Consider the following 22,908-nt stretch of genomic DNA (forward strand, 5'->3'; position numbering starts at 1 on the left):
GCCGAACAGAACACCAAGGCATGTGGCTGTGATTCTTTTTAGCCCGCTGCAGTTATCCCCGATCTTCACCGTCCATTGCAGAGCAGGTGCATGCAGGGCATGAAGACCGTCACCTGCCGCCAACCCCGATGTTCCCTTCCATGGCCGTCACTTCTAAATGCGCAGGCAAGGCATCAAGAGGCCCGTCAACTGCAGCCATCCCCCTTGTCCACTACCGCCAGATATAGAGCTGCACACAGTATGCCGGTATCCTGTCGCCTGCAGTACTGTCCCTGCTGTGCTGTACGAATGTGCTGTAGTGAGCTCCCCCTGGTGGCCTAAAGCCGCCATGTCACATGTAAATTCTTCTTAATGGAAAATAAAACATCCCGTGAAAAGAAGACCTGGAAGCAAAAATTAATATAAAACACATTCTTATTTTCAGGGAAATATGGGATGTTTTTTTCTGTATCCTGAAGGTCTAAAAAGGAAATATAAAGGCAACCCTTGCATATATTGTACTGCATTCAATCTGAACACGATTTTGTTTCCGTGACACCAACACATCGCTTAATACACCCCCATTGGCTTGCACTATTTGTCACAGTCGTGTCGGCATAAGGCAGTTGCACAACTTTAGTAACTTGTCACAAATGACTGTCCCATTGCATGATGTGGGTTCTGGAGTTTCCTGCACTTGGGCTAAGGGGGGTGCACACCTCCAGAGTTTTCTTGCCCCTTGCATAGTGTTCCAATGGGATGTTGCAAACTCCTCACAATGCATGTGGTCATGGATGTGCACATGTCTATGAATGCATACTTATCCAACCATTACAACAGACTCAGGACTGAGATGTATGATGCAGCCTAGCAGGAAAAAGCAGCTCAAATATCTAGCCGGACCCCCCCTGGGCTCCCCCTCTTGTCTCTCACACTGCACCCCCTTCTATTCCCCCCTCTACCTTCTCTCAGCCAATCGCCGAGCACATCTCATCCATGCAAATAGCAGCACAATGGAGCAAAGCAATAACCACGCCGCAACCAGCCTTGAAACGACCACCACTTGTTTGACAAGCGAACGGCCAATCACGTGTGAGCTTTTCGCCTGCCTGCCAGTGAGGTAACCAATCAGCTTGAGGAGGAGGCGTTCCCCCGCCAGGTTAGGGTGTCCTTGCAGGGTGTCTTGTGCTAAACTTCACCAAATAATAGCTGTTTGTATTTTGGCTGCAGCAGTGGCCATTTTAGGTAAGTTCTCCTCTTAACTTTTTAATTTGCAGCCTCCTGGCTGGTGTGTAGGTGGCCGTGGGCGTGTGGCGGCCATCCATCCCCTTCCTGGGCATCTCTTATGAATGAAACTGTGATTTTTCCGTCCTGTTCCTTTGCTTTTTGTGTGTGCTTCACCGAGGAGGGGGGTGTCTGTAAACGTGTCCACCTCGGGAGAGTGCGGATGGATATCGGGCGTTTTAGCTCTCCGGATCTGTGTTTTTTTTTAACCCCTCCCTTCCTCTAGGTACCTCGCTGCTTTTTTTTATATTTTGGGTTTTTAACGTACCCCCCCTCTTTTGCCCCTGTGGTTCTGCCCACTGCACTAAAGCGTGTGCTGTGGGCAGTACCAAGTGGGGGAGGAGTAGGGGGAACTGGAAGCTGAAAGGGCATGGAAATCCTGTAATGTGGATTGGAGTTAGGGCCACACATCCATCCAGGAGGAGGGGGCTGTAGCCTGGCTACAGATGCCGGCTGTGTGGGGTGCACAGTGTGAATGCTCTCTTATATGGACACTATGGTGGGGGTCAGGCCTGTGAGGACTGCAGATGGGACTGTGTGTGGAGGTACCTGTCAGGCCTACAGCTCTGCCTCACCTGCTTCTTCCCTCATGTGACGTGAAACAGCTGCATTCAGTGCTCAGCACTTCCTGCTGAGGAGACCCCCCTCCTCCTTAGGGTTCTGATCACATGAGGCGGTTTATTTGCCCCTGTGCTATTATATTGTGCATGCACGCCAATGAGAGTCCTGTGCACACTTTGCAGTTTTACGCCAGGTTGCTTTTTGGTAGAGTTTTTTTTTTTTTATGTTGACGTGAAAAAAAAAAATGGAAACGTTAAAAACCACATGTGCGACTTGACCATCTTCCACTTCCTATGTGGTTACGGCAGAAAGCGGTCTAGGAATAGTGGTGCCCTTTAAATGCATTGGTAATGGTGCAGGTTCTACCGTCTATGCAAGGTTTAACTTGGTGGCGGGTGGTCTGATTTTCTTTCAAATCAGAAAGTTCCTTAGATTTGTAATTTACTTTTATTTAAAATCTCCAGTCTTCTAGTGCTTATAAGGTGCTGTATGCCCTGCAGGAAGTGGTGTATTCTTTCCAGTCTGGAGAGCAGGAGAGATTTTCTATAGGGATTTGCTGCTGCTCTGGACAGTTCCTGACATGGACAGAGGTGGCAGCAGAGAGTACTGTGCTGGATTGGAAATAATACACCACCTTCTGCAGGACATACAGCAGCTGATAAGTACTGGAAGACTGGAGATTTTTCAGTAGAATTAAATTACAAATCTCTGGCACCATTTTTTTTTTCTGTCAGAGTTCCCTTTAAAGTTGCCTGAAGTCGTGCCTAATTATATAGGGGGGAATAATAATCATGTAGTTTTTTTCTTAAAGGGGCACTAGGCCGTGTCCGTGGCTTACCTGCTGATATCACTTAGTAATATGTATGTAGTCGCATTGGGAGATTCTCAGAACTGGAACAGATAGGAGGGATCGCATGTAGACATTACTCTGATCTTCCTATCAGTCCTCCCACTTTGTGGTCTGTGTAGATGACCACCATAAAACAACTTGCTCTATTGCTCCTGGTCTGGGTCTGGATAGTTGCACCCCCAATAGGCATTTCTAGCAAAAATGGTGGCCACCTCTGTGGTATACAGTGTAGTTACTAGAGATGTGCGAATCTCGAGCAGGCCCGGGTCCATCTGAACCCAAGCATGGGGCATGTGATTACCGGTGGCTGCAGAACTTGGATGCCGCCCTAGGGAGTCCTGGAAAATATGGATACAGCCATAGGCCATAGGTTGTATCCATGTCTTCCAGTACTCTGTTCCAGTTTACTCACCCCATTGAGAAGCAGATTGATGTATCATGAGAGCAGGTGCACATAACACTCTGCAAGTTTCTATGAGTATGGGGCTGGTCACATGATCCAGGTCAGGACCTGAACAGAAGCTGGTAACCATATCAATAAGGTGCTGGTAAATAACTGTACTACGTTGTCTAATATAGAGGTGGCCAGCAGGCCGCAAAGTATAATTCATGCAAGCGCTTGATGGTTGAAGGTTCCTTCTCTTTAAATGGGGGGTGGGGCACATGATGCATTTACAGAGCTGAGCATGCCCACTACAGTTTTTTGATACAGTTAAGTGCATGAATGTGTAGCGTCAGTCTGTTTTCCGTTTTCTAGGTTGCTGGCTGCAGGTGATGTATAGGCTGCCACTTATGTAACTATATATAACCTATAAAATGTTATTGCTTCATTTATGGTGCATGCTCACACACAGTTCTTACTGCCGTCAGGTCCTATATAAAGGAGTCAAAACTGCAAGTTGTCGCTTCCCATCTACAACAGGGAACTTGCTGCAGCCTATGGCGCCGTTAAAGGGGTTGTTTACCAAAATATTTTTCCTTCAGATCAACTGGTTCCAGTAGGTGCCAGAGATTTTTTTTTTGGATACTTTTATTAAAAGATAAAAGAAAGTGGCGTATTCTTCCCAGTCTGACACAGTGCTCTCTGTCCATGTCAGGAACTGTCCAGGGCAGCAGAAAATCCCCATAGAAAACCTCTCCTGCTCTGGACAGTTCCTGACATGGACAGAGGTGGCAGCAGAGAGCGCTGTGTCAGACTGGGAAGAATACACCACTTCCTGCAGGACATACAGCAGCTGATAAGTACTAAAAGACTTGAAATTGTTTGATAGAAGTAAATTACAAATCTCTGCCACTTTCTGGCACCAGTTGATTTGAATGAAATTTTTTTGGGCTAAAAATACTTTGTGGACTTTATCAGTCTCTAAGTTTTAGTAGGGGGTCAGAATTCCTCTATTGACTTTTTGGTAACTTTCTCTGTATGTGAGATATATACAGTATATTGATACTGTATATAATATATGGAGGTTGGCTACAGATACATTTAGATGGTGATTGCAGTCTTTTTGACTACATTGTGCTGCAACTACTTGGATGATATTTTGGTGTAGTGCATTAGCATTGTGTCCGGACATAGCCGGCTGTAAGGGTAAGTCCATGTGTGCCGTAATCCTGTGACAGTTCCACAGCAGCAAGAGTGGGTTGCCTTGGCAGCTAGAGGCCCTTGTGGCTGACATGTCAGATCTACTATTACAGTCTGCCAAAGGCAGGTTCTACTAGTGGTTATGGATCTGACAGCACACTGCAATACAGTAGTATGATCTGACAGCACACTGCAATACAGTAGTATGATCTGAAAGCACACTGCAATACAGTAGTATGATCTGACAGCGCACTGCAATAAAGTAGTATGATCTGAGAGCGCACTGCAATACAGTAGTATGATCTGACAGCGCACTGCAATACAGTAGTATGATCTGACAGCGCACTGCAATACAGTAGTATGATCTGACAGCGCACTGCAATACAGTAGTATGATCTGACAGCGCACTGCAATACAGTAGTATGATCTGACAGCGCACTGCAATACAGTAGTATGATCTGACAGCACACTGCAATACAGTAGTATGAGCTGACAGCACACTGCAATACAGTAGTATGAGCTGACAGCACACTGCAATACAGTAGTATGAGCTGACAGCACACTGCAATACAGTAGTATGATCTGAAAGCACCCTGCAATAAAGTAGTATGATCTGACAGCACACTGCAATACAGTAGTATGATCTGACAGCGCACTGCAATACAGTAGTATGAGCTGACAGCACACTGCAATACACTAGTATGATCTGACAGCACACTGCAATACAGTAGTATTGCAGTGTACTTTATAGATGGGTTCTTTCCTTTTGGAGAGATTGTTTGGCTTGGCATAAAATCCCCACTCAAATTTTTGTTCTAAGGTCTTATTCACATGTTCAGTAAAGTTGTCCATTTTTCCGGATCCGTAATCACGGTTCAACTTAGAGCACATTGATTTCTATTGGGCTAGTTACACAGGCCATTCTAATTTTGATCCGTAATCTGTTCCGTAAAAAAAACAAAAAAACATGCTCTAGCGCGGATTGTGATTTCGGTACTGATTACCAATAGAAGTCTATGGGACATCCGTGACGTCCGCAAAAAACAGGGATCAAATCTATACATACTAGTACTATTCACACTTTACGGAAACTGATGTTATTACGGATGAATTTATACGGACCAAAGTAAAATAGCGGGAGGTTTTGCGGTGCAGAAAAATTACCGAACGTGTGAATGAGGCCTAAGGCTCCTAGATAGAGTGAGACGTGACTTGAAGAGACATCTCTTTACCTAAGCTAAGGGATAGCACTTTTGTTCACCCAAAAAAATCTTTCAAATCAGTTGCTGCCATAAAGTTCCAGAGATATGTAATTTACTTTTATTTAAAGCGACTCTGTACCCACAATCTGACCCCCCCAACTGCTTGTTCCACTTCGGATAGCTGCTTTTAATCCAGGATCTGTCCTGGGGTCCGTTCGGCAGGTGATGCAGTTATTGTCCTAAAAAACTACTTTTAAACTTGCAGCCCCGTGCCCAACGGCCGTGACCTAGAGTATCTGTGCACCACCTCTCTGTCCCTCCTCCCTGCCCTCCTCATCATTAGGAATGCTCCAGGCAGATTGTCTCCTATTCTCCACCTGTGTCAGCACGGCACATGGGCTGGATCGTTAAGCACCTGTGCAATGTTCAGCATGGAGAAAATGTTCCAGTGGCATTCCTAATGATGAAGAGGGTGGCAAGGAGGGACGGAGGGGTGGTGCAAAGTTAGGGCACAGATATTCCATCACCTGCCGAACGGACCCCAGGACAGATCGTGGAGAAGCTATCCAAAGGTACAAGTGGTACAAGGGGGGGATTGTGGGTACAGAGTGGCTTTAAAAATCCCCAGTCTTCCAGTACATATCAGCTACTGTATGTCCTACAGGAAGTGGTGTATTCTTTCCAGTCTGACGCAGCGCTCTCTGCTGCCACCTCTGTCCATGTCAGGAACTGTCCAGAGCAGTATAAATCCCCAAAGAAAACCTCTGCTGCTCTCCAGACTGGAAAGAATACATCACTTCCTGCAGGACACACAGCAGCTGATAAGTAGTGGAAGAATTAAATTACACCTCTATTGAGCTTACTGGCACAAATTCATTTGAAATAGGAAAAAATTTCGCCGGCGTGACCACCCGCCACCAAAAGAAACCTTGCATAGATGGTAAAACCTGCACTATTACCGATGTATTTGAAGGGAACTGTCCAGAGCAGGAGAGGTTTTCTATGGGGGAATACACCATGTCCTGCAGGACATACAGCGGCTGATAAGTGCTGGATGTTTTTTAATAAAAGTAAATTAAAAATCTCTGGCACTAGTTGATCTGAAAGAGAATTCAAATTTAAGGAGAATCCTTTGGACCCAGTGGACTTGGTGTACTTATAAGAACTCAAAAGATTGCTTGGAGAGGTCCGTAAGGTGACAAATAAAAAGTGTAAAAATAAAGAACACCACACACAAAAACATAAATATTTTTTTTTATCCCATAAACAATAACAATACCCATTGCCAAAATTTCTAATTATTGTACCATTAAAAACTACAGATCACAGCACAGCAAAGAGCCCGCTATAGACGGAAAATGAAAGCAGTTATAGCAGTCAGTAGCATAAATAAATAATAGTGAAAATAAATAAATAATAAACACTTATGTCACTTTAAAACTTTTGACTTTGTGACCCCCAAAAGTTATTTATTTATTTTTTTTTTTAAATCAGCCGGGTTTCTAGGTATAGTGGGTCTCCTGCAGGGAAAGAAGCGCACAGCAGTACGTTTCTCCCGGCTATGAGTGAACGTTACACTGTAGTTGGGTATCAGATACAAAACCCAATTCTTTGGATGATTTTCTTTGGACTATTATATGGGGATTTATTCCTTCCACATGCACCACCCTGTGACCCAGAAGTGCCCCCAGACATTGTTTTCTATATTATAAAATAATCCTGATATCTTACAGTTCTCATTCCCACCACTGGGGCTAAAACTAAGCTGAGACTTCCTGTTGTGTCTGTGGTGATAAGAGGAGGCTGCTGTAAACTGATCTGTACAGCAATGCAGCGTCATGTGACACCAGTAGATAGAGGAGACAATAGCAGCTCCCTGTGGATTGACCTCTTCACAGGTCACAGAGCGTGCTCAGTAATGTTTCACATTCATCCCAAGGTGACAATCTGTCTTGGTCTATGTCCATGAGTCTTGCTGTAAAGCATGTCACTAAATGCTGTTAGGAACAGCTCAGGCAAGATGGCTGCCCCCATAACAATGTAAAAAGTGAAATAAAAAAAATTAAAGTCAGAAAATAGAAACAGATTAGGTGAGACATTCACTTTACAATAGAAGTACCAATTCATCCCATGGGTCATTGCTGGGTCCCAGCTCTGCTGTCTTTTTCTCGCTGATGGAACACCTCATACATAAACCAAATACCAATAACATTAAATCCTCAAATTATTTGTATAGGACCGTCCCCCTGATACCACCAGGCAAGGACTCCACAAGGTACCTGGCACCAAGATAACAAATTTAACAAAACTTTTGACATGTCATAGATATATTAAAAAGTTTAGGGTCTGTATATTTAGACGCCTGCCAAATTGTATGTGTGAGAGCAGCACGGTGGCTCAGTGGTTAGCACAGTAGCCTTGCAGCTGGGGTCCTGGGTTCAAATCCCACCAAGGGCAACATCTGCTAAAGAGTATGTATGTTCTCTCCATGTTTGTGTGGGTTTCCTCCCACACCCAAAACATACAGATAGGTAAAGTGCTGCGAAATCTGTGTGCGCTATACAAATAAAAGCATTATAAATGTTAGAGTGGGGAGAAGTGCTTCTCTTAGTGCTTCTTTCCCCGACTCATTTCACTTCTATGTTAAGGCTGGGTTCACACTACGTATATTTCAGTCAGTATTGTGGTCCTCATATTGCAACCAAAACCAGGAGTGGATTAAAAACACAGAAAGGCTCTGTTCACACAATGTTGAAATTGAGTGCATGGCCGTCATATAACAGTAAATAACGGCCATTATTTCAATACAACAGCCGATGTTTTAAAATAACAGCAAATATTTGCCATTAAATGGCGGCCATCCACTCAATTTCAACATTGTGTGAACAGATCCTTTCTGTGTTTTTAATCCACTCCTGGTTTTGGTTGCAATATGAGGACCACAATACTGACTGAAATATACGTAGTGTGAACCCAGCCTAAGTCTGTATACCTCCCCCCCCCCCCCCCCCCCCCCCCCCCCCCCCCCCTCCGTAGTTGTTCTCCCATACTGTATACCTCCTCCCTTTGTAGTTGTTCTCCCGTACTGTATACCTCCCCCCCCTCTCTGTAGTTGCTCCCCCATACTGTATACCTCCCTCCCCTCTCTGTAGTTGTTCTCCCATAATGTATACCTCCCCCCCTCTCTGTAGTTGTTCTCCCATACTGTATACCTCCTCCCTTTGTAGTTGTTCTCCCATACTGTATACCTCCTCCCTTTGTAGTTGTTCTCCCATACTGTATACATCCTTCCTCTGTAGTTGTTCTCCCATACTGTATACCTCCCCCCCTCTCTGTAGTTGTTCTCCCGTACTGTATACCTCCCCCCCTCTCTGTAGTTGTTCCCCCATACTGTATTCCTCCCCCTCTGTAGTTGTTCCCCCATACTGTATACCTCCTTCCTTTGTAGTTGTTCTCCCATACTGTATACATCCTTCCTCTGTAGTTGTTCCCCCATACTGTATACCTCCCCCTCTGTAGTTGTTCCTCCATACTGTATACCTCCCCCCCCTCTCTGTAGTTGTTCTCCCATACTGTATACCTCCCCCCTCTCTGTAGTTGTTCTCCCGTACTGTATACCTCCCCCCTCTGTAGTTCTTCCCTCATACTGTATACCTCCTCCCTATGTAGTTGTTCTCCCATACTGTATGTCCCACTGTTGTTAGGCTGATATACTGTATACCTCCCCCCTCTCTGTAGTTGTTCCCCCATACTGTATACCTCCCTCCCACTCCGTAGTTGTTCCCCCATACTGTATACCTCCCCCCCTCTCTGTAGTTGTTCTCCCATACTGTATACCTCCCTCCCACTCTGTAGTTGTTCCCCCATACTGTATACCTCCCTCCCACTCTCTAGTTGTTCCCCCATACTGTATACCTCCCTCCCCCTCTGCAGGTAGTCCCCATACTGTACAGTCATGGCCAGAAGTTTTGAGAATGACACAAATATTATATTTTCCCATGATCTGCTGCCCTCTGGTTTTTATGTGTGTTTGTCAGATGTTTTATCACATACAGAAATATAATTGCAATCATATTATGAGTAACAAAAGCTTATAGTGACAGAATGAGTTAATGCAGCAAGTCAATATTTGCAGTGTTGACCCTTCTTCAGGACCTCTGCAATTCTCCCCGGCTGCTCTCAATCAACTTCTGGACCAAATCCTGACTGATAGCCGTCCATTCTTGCACAATCAATGCTTGCATTTTGTCAGAATTTATTGGTTTTTGTTTGTCCACCCGTCTCTTGATGATTCACCACAAGTTCTCAATGGGATTAAGATCTGGGGAGTTTTCAGGCCATGGACCCAAAATCTCTATATTTTGTTCTCTGAGCCATTTAGTTATCACCTTTGCTTTATGGCAAGGTGCTCCATCATGCTGGAAAAGGCATTGTTGATCGCCAAACTTCTCTTGGACGGTTGGGAGAAGTTGCTCTTGGAGGACATTCTGGTACCGTTCTTTATTCATGGTTGTGTTTTTAGGCAAGACTGTGAGAGAGACGATTCCCTTGGCTGAGAAGCAACCCCGCACATGAATGGTTTCAGGATGCTTTACAGTTTCATGATGCTTTACATGAGACAAGACTGGTGGTAGCGCTCACCTCGTCTTCTCCTAATAAGCTGTTTTCCAGATGTCCCAAACAATCGGAAAGGGGATTCATCAGAGAAAATGACTTTCCCCAGTCCTCAGCAGTCCACTCCCTGTACCTTTTGCAGAATATCAGTCTGTCCCTGATGTTTTTTCTGAAGAGAAGTGGCTTCTTGTTGCCCTCCTTGAGACCAGGCCTTGCTCCAAGAGTCTCCGCCTCACAGTGCACAGTGCAGATGCACTCACACCTGCCTGCTGCCATTCCTGAGCAAGCTCTGCACTGCTGGTAGCCCGATCCCGCAGCTGAAACTTTGAGAGAGGGTCCTGGTGCTTGCTGGTCTTTCTTGGGCGCCCTGGAGCCTTTTTGGCAACAATGTAACCTCTCTCCTTGAAGTTCTTGATGATGCAATAGATTGCTGACTGAGGTGCAATCTTTCTAGCTGCGATACTCTTCCCTGTTAGGCCATTTTTGTGCAGTGCAATGACAGCACGTGTTTCTTTAGAGATAACCATGGTTAACAAAAGAGAAACAATGATGCCAAGCACCAGCCTCCTTTTTAAAGTGTCCAGTGGTGTCATTCTTACTTAATCATGACAGATTGATCTCCAGCCCTGTCCTCATCAACACCCACACCTGTGTTAATGGAGCAATCACTGCAACAATGTTAGCTGGTCCTTTTAAGGCAGGGCTGCAATGATGTTGAAATGTGTTTTGGGGGATAAAGTTCATTTTCTAGGCAAATATTGACTTTGCAAGTAATTGCTGTTAAGCTGATCTCTCTTTATAACATTCTGGAGTATATGCAAATTGCCATTTTAAAAACTGAAGCAGTAGACTTTGTAAAAATTTATATTTGTATCATTCTCAAAACTTTTGTCCATGACTGTATACTTCCCTCCCCCTCTGTTGTTGTTCCCCCATACTATATAGCTCCTTCCCCTTTGTAGTTGTCCCACATACCCTCCCCCCACATTTAGTGTCCCCTACTGTGCATCTTCTACCCCCTCCTGCCCCCCCTGCAGCTTGTTTTAGGCAGATGGGGGCGGAGCATAACAAGTCTGGCCCTGATTGGCTGATGCTCAGCAACCAGTGTCAGGGATCTGGTCAGCTGACTATAACCTTGGCTTATTATTGGAGCAGGGCTTATATTTCAGGCCTACACTAAAATACCTGCAAATGAAACTAGGTCTTATTTGCAGGATCGGTGTTACTTTTGGAGGAACAAACAAATAATAATGGGTAACACAATACAACTCTATGCATATAAAGTGCTAAATACAAACACAAAAAAACACACACTGGGAGAGTATATACATGTACACATATGGGGAGAGTTATCAAAGAACTGGCTCAGTTGCCCCTAGCAACCAATCAGATTCCACCTTTCATTCCTCACAGACTCTCTGTAAAATGAAAGGTGGAATCTGATTGGTTGCTAGGGGCAACTGAGCCAGTTTCACTTTACACCGGCTTGATAAATCTCCCCCACAGTGTCCTCATACAATTATATACAAAGAGATGATGATACACTAACCACGACAAATCAAAGCAAATACAACGTGTATATAACCCAAATAGAACAAACCAGTTTGGTCTCGTGAACTTTTCCGTATCATTGTGCTAAACTTCCTCGAGAAATGAAAACACTATTTGTATTTGTTTTTGCTCATATGAGTTATTTGATGCCTCTTTCTTTTTTTTTTTTTAAAGGGGTACTGTGGAGATTTTTTTTTTTTGTCTTGCTAATGCATTGCCTTAAAGGGGTACTCCAGCGGGGGGGGGCACTTTTGTTCTGGGACCGGGGAGGAGGTGGCCAAGGGAAAAGATGTCCACTCACCTCCCCGATTCCAGCGGCAGCTCCCGCATTGCGGCGCTCTGGTGCCCGGTTTCCGGCCGCTTCCGGGTGTCTGACGCGGGCCCGAGACGTGACGTCTCAGGTCCGCTCAGCCACTCAGTGAAGGAGGCGGGATCTGTTTCAAGTCCGCTCAGATCCCGCCTCCTTCACTGAGTGGCTGAGCGGACCTGAGACGTCACGTCTCGGGCCCGCGTCAGACACCCGGAAGCGGCCGGGAACCAAGCACTGGAGCGCCGTGATGCGGGAGCCGCCGCTGGAACCGGGGTCTTTTCCCTCAGCCACCTCCTCCCCGGCCCCAGAACAAAAGTGCCCCCCCACTGGAGTACCCCTTTAATAAAGTTATGTTACTTTGTATATGTACTTTTTTTTTTTTTATTATTATCTACCGCTCAGCTTCCATTGTAGTAAAAGGTGACACGGGCCTCTCTGCTGCCACCAACGTTCGTGTCAGGAACTGCAAGGCTGTCCTGGACCCTGCTCTGATTAAAGGGGTATATTTTGTTCAACTGAACCGGTGTCAGAAAAGTGATACAGATTTGTAATTTACTTCTATTAAAAAAAAAAAAAACTCCGGTCCTGCAGGAAGTGGTGTATTCTTTCCAGTCTGACACAGTGCTCTCTGCTGCCACCTCTGTCCGTGTCAGGAACTGTCCAGAGCAGAAGAGTTTTTTTTATGGACATTTGCTACTGCTCTGGACAGTTCCTGACATGGACAGAGGTGGCAGCAGAGAGCACTGTGTCAGACTGGAAAGTATATGCCACTTCTTGCAGGACATACAGCAGCTGATAAGTACTGGAAGACTGGAGATTTTTAAAGAGAAGTAAATTACAAATCTGTATAAATTTCTGAAACCAGTTGATTTGAAAGAAAAACGTACCCCTTTAAAGGAGAAGTCCAGTCAAAATTTTTATTAAAGGGAACCTGTCACACCCCGTGCCGGGGTGACAGGTTCCCGACCCCCCGTTAGAGACCCCTATACTTACCTCATCGCGCCGGGTCCCGCTTCTGAAGATGGTCGGGTCCCGGAGATCTCAGCCGCCGCAGCCCGGCGCGCGCGCTGAGAGATGAGTCCAACACCCATAGAGAATGACGGGAGAGTCCAGCGCTCCGTCATTCTCTATGAGCGTTGGACTCATCTCTCAGCGCGCGCGCCGGGCTGCGGCGGCTGAGATCTCCGGGACCCGACCATCTTCAGAAGCGGGACCCGGCGCGATGAGGTAAGTATAGGGGTCTCTAACGGGGGGTCGGGAACCTGTCACCCCGGCACGGGGGGTGACAGGTTCCCTTTAAAGTATTTTATTGCCCCCCAAAGTTATACAAATCACCAATATAGACTTATTATGGGAAATGCTTATAAAGTGCTTTTTTCCCTGCACTTACTACTGCATCAAGGCTTCACTTCCTGGATAACATGGTAATGTCACTTCCTGGATAACATGGTGATGTCACTTCCTGGATAACATGGTGATGTCACGCCCGCAGCTGTGCGGGCTTTGACTACTGGAGAGGATGATGGCAGGGTGGTGCTCAGTGTGCCCTGTGTCCCTCAGTGTCCCCCTGCCATCATCCTCTCCAGCAGCCACAGCCCGCACAGCTCTGGGAGTCGGGTCGTGACATCACCATGTTATCCAGGAAGTGACATCATCATGTTATCCAGGAAGTGACCTCACCATGTTATCCAGGAAGTGACTTCACCATGTTATCCAGGAAGTGACTTCACCATGTTATCCAGGAAGTGATGTCACCATGTTATCCAGGAAGTGACATCACTATGTTATCCAGGAAGTGAAGCATTGATGCAGTAGTAAGTGCAGGGAAAAAAAACACTTTATAAGCATTTCCTGTAATAAGTGTATATTGGTGATTTGTATAACTTTTGGGGGACAATACAATACTTTAATAAAAAAATTTGCCAGACTTCTCCTTTAGGCGCTGCACTATTGATTTGAAGCAGGGTCCTGCCAGGACGCCCATGGTACATTTACAGGCCTTCAGCTTGGGCATTACCATCATAGGCAGTTTTCATATGTAAGGTGCAGTAAGCAGCTATTTGAAGGAGAAGATGCAAGTAGAAATGTATTTTTAGAGAGCTAATTGACCACCCTTACAGCTCTAATAGGGGTTGTCATCCAGTTTTCCCAAAGTCACGGGGGGGGGGGGGGGGGGGGGGGGGGCAGATCTGTCGTGCTGTGCAGTGATAGGGAAGCAGCGGATGTTTGCTGCCAAACTATATACTATATCAGGGGTAGGCAACCTTGGCTCTTGAGCTGTTGAAAAACTACAACTCCCATCATGCCTGGACAGCCAAAGCTTTAGCTTTTTCTATCCAGGCATGATGGGAGTTGTAGTTTTGCAACAGCTGGAGAGCCAAGGTTCCCTACCCCTGCTCTGTATAGCTGGGTATATCAGCAGCCTTGGCTGTCACTCAGCTTTCCCAGGAAGAGATAGCAATAAAAGGCAGACTGGGCTTCAAGGAAGTTTACTGTATTCACTATATGAGGATTTTCCTAATATATTTACAGGAGGTTCCTGAAGGTGGCAGGGTAACCTTGTTAGACCGTAGTCCTGGCCTCTCGTTGTGATCGGAGAGTCAGCAAGGAGGCCAGATATTCTAGTTTCTTTCGTTTAAGCTAATGCATGTGTTTCCTTTGGCATTAGGATATCCTTGAGCGCACACAAACATCTCATCGCACCGCGCTGACATTTGCTCCCGCCTCGTAAAGTTACTCACCATGATCCGGTGCGGATAGTGCTGCCTGAGTGTTTCCTGCGCCCCAGTTTCTCAGTTGTAGCCTGCGTCCCCATTCTTCTCTCTCATCCCAGGAGGACGGCGGCTATATTTAAAGGGGAAAGCTAGCATAAAACCATCTCCTGTCCTGTTTTAGGTTTTCTCTCTAGCACTAAAGGTAGTGGTCTCTACTTATGGGTTCCATCTGGTGTCCTTATGTTCTATGGTCTCTATGAGTATAGAACAATCCTGCCAAAATTCAGTGCCTTTACATATCATGTAATCTTGGAACCTTTCCTTATTCTGATTGCATCTTTGTATACGTTATTACAACTCCAATTTAAAGGGGTTTTCCAGCACTTCAAACTTTTTCAAATTCAGTGCAGTAAGTTACATATTGAATTCAGGCTTACTCACCCTCCTCTCGCTGCTCCTGTTCTGCAGGTTCTTTGGTCACCCCCAGTGGTCTCTCTGTCCTGATCCTTCTGACCTGGACATGCTAGATCCAGTAATAGGATGTCTAGGTAGAGAAGGACCAGAAAGTATAGACCGAAAAGCACTGGTGCAGGAGCAGTGGGAATTGGTAAGGGGTAGTGCAATTTTATACATATACATATATATATATATATATATATATATATATATATATATATATATATATATATATATATATATAATTTTTTTTATTTTTATTTAGAGGTGTATTAAATAAAACTAGACGACTAGATCGGCACTCATTTTGGTCTAAGTAAAACTGTACTATAAAACAAGAAATACTCAGTGAGTTTTGGTGTTTTGGTCAGCAGTGCAGATTACGAGCTCAGATTAGAATACCCCTTTAAGGAGCCTTTCACACGTCTTAGTCATCGTGCAGTCACAGCCGCCCTAATGATTTTTTTGTAGTCCCTCAAGACAATGTGCGGCAGACTGACAAGGATTTTTCGGACTGATAAGATGAACAACTGTTTTCTCGTCTGATCGCTGGCCCTTTTACATACGTAATTTTTTGGTATCCCTGTTTTTCCAAACTTCGTAGGGCTGCATCCAACTTCTTCAGCCACCGGTAATCATATGCTGAATGCTCAGATTCATTCACTCATCTCTAGTGACAAATTCTATTTGAACTGCCGCCTGGCTATGTGGCCATTGAGAAAAAAATTAATGGATTCACCATAGAATGAACCCCAGATGATACTGAAAAATCACGGATATATTGCAGGACACTGTGTAATTGAAGAACATTCTGGCCTCACGACACATACCTGAAATAGGTGAAAATAAGTGATTTTAATTGACATTTTTTTACATTTTTGTGAGAAAAGATGTTGGTTGTTCCTGGTGAGCTGTGAGTAAAAACTCTTTGGGACCGGGAACGTGATTGTACTCCTTTTTTTTTCTGATTTGTTCCTGCCCATATACGTACAATTATGTACTAAAATGATACATCTGTCAAGAGATAGCTGTGCACCCCTCACAACTACTGGGACCTGAGCCGTGATTGAATGCTGACAGTTAACCTGATAGATGCTGCAACTGCGGCATCTATAGGGAAGAACAGAGGGAGAATTCTCCCTCTCTTCACCATGGGGGGCTGCCCGAAGTGATCGCAAAGTCCCGGTGGTAGCTATGACAACCAAAGGCCTCCAGTATTATAGCTACGGAAGCCAAAGGCCTCCAGTATTATAGCTACGGAAGCCAATCAGATTCTGTCCTGTCTGAACAGCTATGTCTATGACAGGCATAATACAGTGCAATGCAGATCAGCCTTTCATCAGGCAATCAGACAGGGAAGTCCCCAAGGTGGGGCAGTAAAATAAAGTAAAAATGTAGAAAAAAATATATAAACAAAGGAAGTAAAATAATAAACATAAAAAAGTACACATATTATTGCATTAAGACAATGCTGGCAATAAAATTATCAAATGGTAAACCGTGCCTGTGCCACATCCTGCAGAGCAGCCCATTTCAATGACGTCATGGAGGGGGCGGGGAGATGGGCCACACCAGGTGCAAAGCCCCTCCCAAATGACACTGTCGGCCAATGATAAAAACGCATTTTTCACCAGAATGAGAACATAGACATTATTTACACAGGTAGATATAGAATGTGCAGAATGTAAGCTTTAGAATGGTGTTGAGAACTCCATATATTGGGGGGGGGGGGTTAAAATATCACTTTAAGGACAGAATTTGCCTAGTCCTTAAAGGGTTAGCCAAAGTGGGAAAGTTATGAGGAAAACATCCAGGTAACCCAAGAAGAAAAGGAAGACAAGAGCAAAGTGAGGGGATCATGAAGTGTGGATGATTGGATGAAAGTGATATCCAGTGATAAATTCTTAATCTGCACTGTTCTGGAAGTCCGGTCCGGTAGAGCACCAGGCGTCATTGGTCAGTACATAGGTACATAGAAATTACTGACACTTTTCTCTTTCCATCGATACCAAAAAGGTTTGTAGTGTTGAGCTGAGACGCCAAACTGTCCGGTTTCGGCAACTTTTTTCAAACCCAAACGCTTGGTGTTTGACTCCCAGTGGCTGCAGCAGTTTGATGCAACCCTAGAGAGTCCTGGATAACACGGATATAGCCATAGACTCTCCCTGTTTTCCTGGCAGCCCTAGGACGGGAGTCAAATGCTGGGAGTGTTTAGGTTTGAAGAAAGTTGCCGAGCCCAGTTTGGCCTCCCTGCTCAACATTATAGGTGAAGAGGCATTGAAGATGGTTGTCAGAATGATAACGTGTTCGGCTCCATACCGCAGAGTGTTAAATCCCGGCATATTGTCTCAGTGAGATGGCCAGCAAACAACCCACTTCTTTATCAGATTTATGGTAGAAACTAAAAAACTTGGCCCGTGACGCAACCGTCCTGCATAGCTGATCTGTCAAAAACGTTGGATGCAGCTTGATATAAAATGTTATTTTAGACTTCGAAGAATTGAAGCTGAAGAGGAGCAATGAACAAATAACAGGACTTTTACATTTTTTTATTTTTATGACTCCATAATTAGTTCTTCTACTTGATCTGTGTATGTTTCACGAAGCCAGAATTTTTAGCTTTTGATCATTTGTTTTGTGTCTTCTGTGATTTATGATGATCAACGATGTTGAACACAATCAGCCTGAGTAGGCTATTATCATCTCAACTAATAGACTTATAATCGTAGGACTCGTCGAGTTAAATATTTTTACAAATACATTCTTTCAGTAAACTATCTAGGTTACCGACCACCACTCTGCTCTAAAAGCTGGTGGCTATATAGGATGGGGCTTTATTTAAGACTGGCATGTGAGTATGGAAATGTTCGGTGGCCCCAGAGAGAATGAATAGCACAGAGGCCGAGCAGGCGGGGGGGTTTCTTTCATTCCAGGGTTAATGTGCCCATTTTTGGTATTGGTGGGGGTCCAAAAAGTTGGACACCCAACTACCAATCACTTTGTTATACCCTATTTTGTGGAGAGGAGTACCACTTTAAGTGTGAGGCCACCCATTGTCTTTCCTGACAACACTTAGCAGACTCAACCCATTGTCACCGGGCAGATTTGCGGCATACAACATTATGGTTCCCAGGACAGAACACGACTAAAAGCAATTAGAAATGTTGTACACCTTCCTTTCTATAGGCCATGGTCAGACAGAGCTGACTCTTACCGAACAGACAACACAAAAGCACAAGGCCAAATAGACTCGTGTCGTATTTTTGAGCCACATTTGATTTCAGGTTTTTTTTTTCTTTGGGATTGTTGGCCTGCTCAAAGTTTTGTTTTTAAAGGGAAACTATTAGCAGGTTAAAAGAATCTAAGGGGCCTATTCCACGGAGCAATAATCGGCCGAATCGGGCGATTATCGCTCCGTGTCATAAATACAACGATCAGCCGATGACAAGGATCATTGATATAGGTTTGAACTTATAATTGTCGGGTGCCTACCGCGCATCGCTACGTGTAATAGCGGTGCGCGGCCGGCGGCTAACAATTTACATTACCTATCCACGCTCCAGGGCTCCTCTTGCGGTCTTCTTCTCCCCGGGACCCGCACGCTCCAGCTTCAGAGCGGCCTGTCTAAGCTTACAGGCCGCTCAGCCAACCACAGGCCGGGACCACCGTGGCCAGTGATTGGCTGAGCGGTCTATCAACTGATTCAGGACGCTCTGAAGCTGGAGCGTGCGGGACCCGGGAAGAAAGACCGCAAGAGGCGCCCTGGAGCCTGGACAAATAATGTATAATGTTTAGTAAGGGCTGCAAGGACATCGGTAACAATGTCCATGCAGCCCTTGTTAAACGGTAATAGGGCCTTGGAATAGGTCCAGTAAACGAGCGCCGATCTAGCACATCGGTGCTCATTTACAGTTATTATTGGGCCCCCATCGGCCCGTGGAATAACACCCTAACCTGCTGAAATCATCCTAGAGAGCGCTAAGGAGGAAAGTAATCCAGAAGAAGCAATATGGAGACAGCACGTCCTAAAAAACCTTCGCTTTTATTCACACCAGTGCAACGTTTCGGCTCATTTTGTAGCCTTTCTCAAGCAGTGATACAATACACTTCCAAGTCTCAGTATATATGTGCAAGTGTTCAGTATACAGGTAATTATAAACAAGTCCATACCCTGTGAAGCCCAGTCACGACCACCTCCTGCGATCTGTCTCGTTTTCCTCCTGTCCCTTTCTGACCTTCTCTCCGCCTGCACATTTCTTTGTGAATATTTAATTTTTACCATAAAAGATGGAAAGATAAACTTGTTTAGAAACCGCTATGAATAGACCAAATGAAACGCAAAATATATTAGTATAGAGATGAAAGAGAATGTGGGTCAGCTCACCTGGAGAGTGTCTGATAGCAAAGTGTTTCTTCTAAAGAGAGCGCACGGTACACAGCGTTGACTAGACGCTCTAGTACATGAAAGATGCGAGTAAAAGTATGTCCAAACAACGTGTTTCACGCAGGTGTGCTTAGTCGTGGTCTGACCATGACTAAGAGCACCTGTGTGAAACCTGTTGGTCATTCACACTTATACTTTTTAACCTATGCCAGATTAAAATTTAAAGGGGGTTTCCGATTAACACTTGCTTGTCCCCTATACACAAGTGAGAGATCGCTGGGGGTCTGACCTCCTTGCCCCCTGGTGATCTCCATAGCGGCTACCACTTCCTTTGTTTTGAATAGAGCTGCGGGTTGGCGTGACCTGCAGCTTAATTTATTTTCTTAGAATGTGAATACGTTGCGAGCGGCAGGGTCGCAGGTAGAGAACCTTGGCTAATCTGCTTCTTGGAGAAGCGCTTATCTCTAAATATTCAATTCTCAAAAGCAGCTACTAAGTATTGAAGGCCGCAACGTTACAGCATCCCGCTGCTTCTAATGCTTGGTGACTGTCAAGCATTTAAAATGTTTTTGAATTTTTATTTTTATTTTTTTACTTTTTTTTTCTTCTCCTAGAGCTGTTATTATGGTAATGGGTCCCTGGATGTTTTGGGGGAAAGATCTGGGTACTTGATACTGAATAAGCCCTAAAGTAGGGATTGGGAACCTGTGGCCCTTCAGCTGTTGCACAACTACAATTCCCATCATACCTGGGTTATAGAGGTCTTACAATTAGGTTGTCTTTCTTTACGTTGAGTAGTCAGGTGGGTAGGAAAATGGAGTGTGAAGTAAAAACACTGTATACATTGTAAACACTCTGGCTTCAGCACCGACAGTGTTTTGGTCCCCCGCTGGTATCTCTTTAATGAAGCGATGCAGTATGTACCAGTATGTGGCCACAGCGGGCATTGATGATGTGCAGGTGTGGTGCTATGTGGGTATTGTATATTTTTGCCTTATTAAAGTTATATGGGCCAGGTGGGGGGAGGGGGGGGGTACAGGACCATCAGCACTGAAGCAGCAGGGGATTTAAAGGTATATATGTGTTTCTTTATTTATGTTACAGCTGACCTGGTGACACAGAGACTGGGAAAAATCGTGCTTAGCATGGTCTCCTGGCTCATTCTTGCAATTGCTCAGACTCGGACCGATTAAAACTTTTGAAATGTTTCTATGACACGTCAAAAGTTTTTCCAAATGACAGTTTAGATTTTCTAGGTCTAAATCAATGTTATCCATATGGCCACTAGGTGTCTCCCTTCCTGTCAAACTGTAGTCCGATATTTGGTCTTTTCTCTATTAAAAAAAAGAGACCAAACACAGGAAGTCCCCGTCCTTTGCCACTCACACAAGGAAAAACACCTGTCCATCATGCAGGTTGTATATCAGCTGAGGGCAGGTAACTTATGGTGCGTTTACACAGACAGATTTATCTGGCAGATTTTGGAAGCCAAAGCCAGGAATGGATTGGAAAGAGCAGAAATCTCAGTCTTTCCTTTATGACATGTTCCCTGTTTCTGGCTTTGGCTTTAACCCTTAGGGGATACAGCCAGTTTTCATTTTTGCGTTTTCGTTTTTCCCTCCTCGTGTATATAAGGCCATAGCGCCTGCATTTTTCCACCTAGAGACCCAAATGAGCCCTTATTTTTTGCGCAACTAATTGTACTTTGCTATGGCAGATGTAATTTTTGCCTAAAATGTCCTGGGAAACCAGAAAAAAATTATATGTGTGGTGAAATTGAAAAAAAAAAAAGTTTTTTTTTTATTTGGGGGGGGGGGGGGGGGGGGGGGTTGTTTTTACTCCGTTCGCCCTGGGGTAAAACTGACTCGTTATATATGTTCCTTAAGTTGTTACGATTACAACGATATGTAACATGTATAACTTTTATTTGATTTGATGGCTTGTAAAAAATTAAAACCTTTTAAAGAAAATATATGTTCCTTAAAATCGCTCCATTCCCAGGCTTATAGCGCTTTTATCCTTTGGTCTATGGGTCTGTGTGAGGTGTCATTTTTTGCACCATGATGTGATCTTTCTATCGGTACCTTGATTGCGCATATATGACTTTTTGATCGCTTTTTATTACAATTATTCTGGATTTGATGCGACCAAAAATGCGCAATTTTGCACTTTGGGATTTTTTTCCGCTGACGCCGTTTACCGTGTGAGATCAGGAATGTGATTAATTAATAGTTCGGGCGATTACGCACGCGGCGATAGCAAACATGTTTGTTTGTTTATTAATTAATTAATTTATTTTTATTTATAATATGGGGAAAGGGGGGTGATTCAGACTTTTATTAGGGGAGGGGATTTTGTGTTATTAAAAATACATTTTTCTTTTACTTTACACATATAGTAGAAGCCCCCCTGGGGTTAGGGTTATTCCCCCTGGGGTTAGGGTTATTCCCCCTGGGGTTAGGGTTATTCCCACTGGGGGACTTCTAGTATATGTACTCTGATCTCTCATAGAGATCCATGCAGTATAGTTATACTGCATGAATCCATGAGATCGGTGTTCTATTGCTTTTGGCTGCTGCAGCCAAAAGCAATAGAATGCCGAGCCGGGATCAGCGCCATTACGGAGCAGACCCCGGCCCGGGATGGATGCAGGGATCGCCCCCCCCCGCAATCGCGCCGCAGGGGGGCGATCCCCCCCACTAGACCACCAGGGATGGATTTGAGCAAGTATTTAGAAGCAGCTGTCAACTTTGACGGCTGCTTCTAAGTACTTAATTAGCGGGCACGGCGATCGGACCGTGCCCGCTAATAGCCGCGATCCCAGGCTACATGCGACACCCGGGATCGCGGTAGTTCAGAGGGGGGTCGCCGCGCGACCCCCCTCTGAACTCCCATAGCGGCACAAGGACATTCAGTAACGCCCTGGTGCAGCTATGGGTTAAAAATCTGTCACACAAATCTGTCTGTGTAAACACACCATCAGTATAGTTAGTAATAGTTAATAACATAATTAGCCTATCAGCTCTGCAGCTTACCAGGAGACAATTCTCTTGTTATGTAACAAGTCAGTCAGTATAATGTTACTATGTGCTTACAGAGGTTTTTTGTGCTGTGTGACAGGAGAGCTGACCGTACAAGGCGAGCACCCCCAGGATTCTCTGCTACTGAATGTGGACGCGCAGCAGCTGTATACATGCGCAGTTAGGACTTGTCCTGCTCAGGAATGGCTGTCAATCAATATCGAGCCATGTCTGTGAGCGCAAAGGACTAGGACTTCCTGTGTTTGGTCTTTTTTTTTTTTTTTTTTTTTTTTAAATTAGAGAAAAGATCCGTATGGAGCACAACATGACAGGAAGGGAGACACCTAGTGGCCGTATGTATAATGTTTATTAAAACATAGAAAACTTAAATGAGTACTGTA

General features: G+C 44.8%; 1 protein-coding gene across 1 annotated transcript in view; it reads left to right on the forward strand.

Moving 5' to 3' along the window:
* The first annotated feature begins 1,142 nt into the window (after positions 1–1,142).
* CHD6 (chromodomain helicase DNA binding protein 6) overlaps positions 1,143–22,908 on the forward strand; it is a 71,703-nt gene continuing 49,937 nt past the window's right edge. Inside the window, exon 1 of the mRNA XM_069953865.1 lies at positions 1,143–1,224. The gene's annotated coding sequence lies outside the window, so the exon portion shown is untranslated. The remainder of the gene's footprint in view (positions 1,225–22,908) is intronic.

Source organism: Dendropsophus ebraccatus, chromosome 14 (assembly GCF_027789765.1).
Source record: "Dendropsophus ebraccatus isolate aDenEbr1 chromosome 14, aDenEbr1.pat, whole genome shotgun sequence".
NCBI classification, from domain to species: Eukaryota; Metazoa; Chordata; class Amphibia; order Anura; family Hylidae; genus Dendropsophus; species Dendropsophus ebraccatus.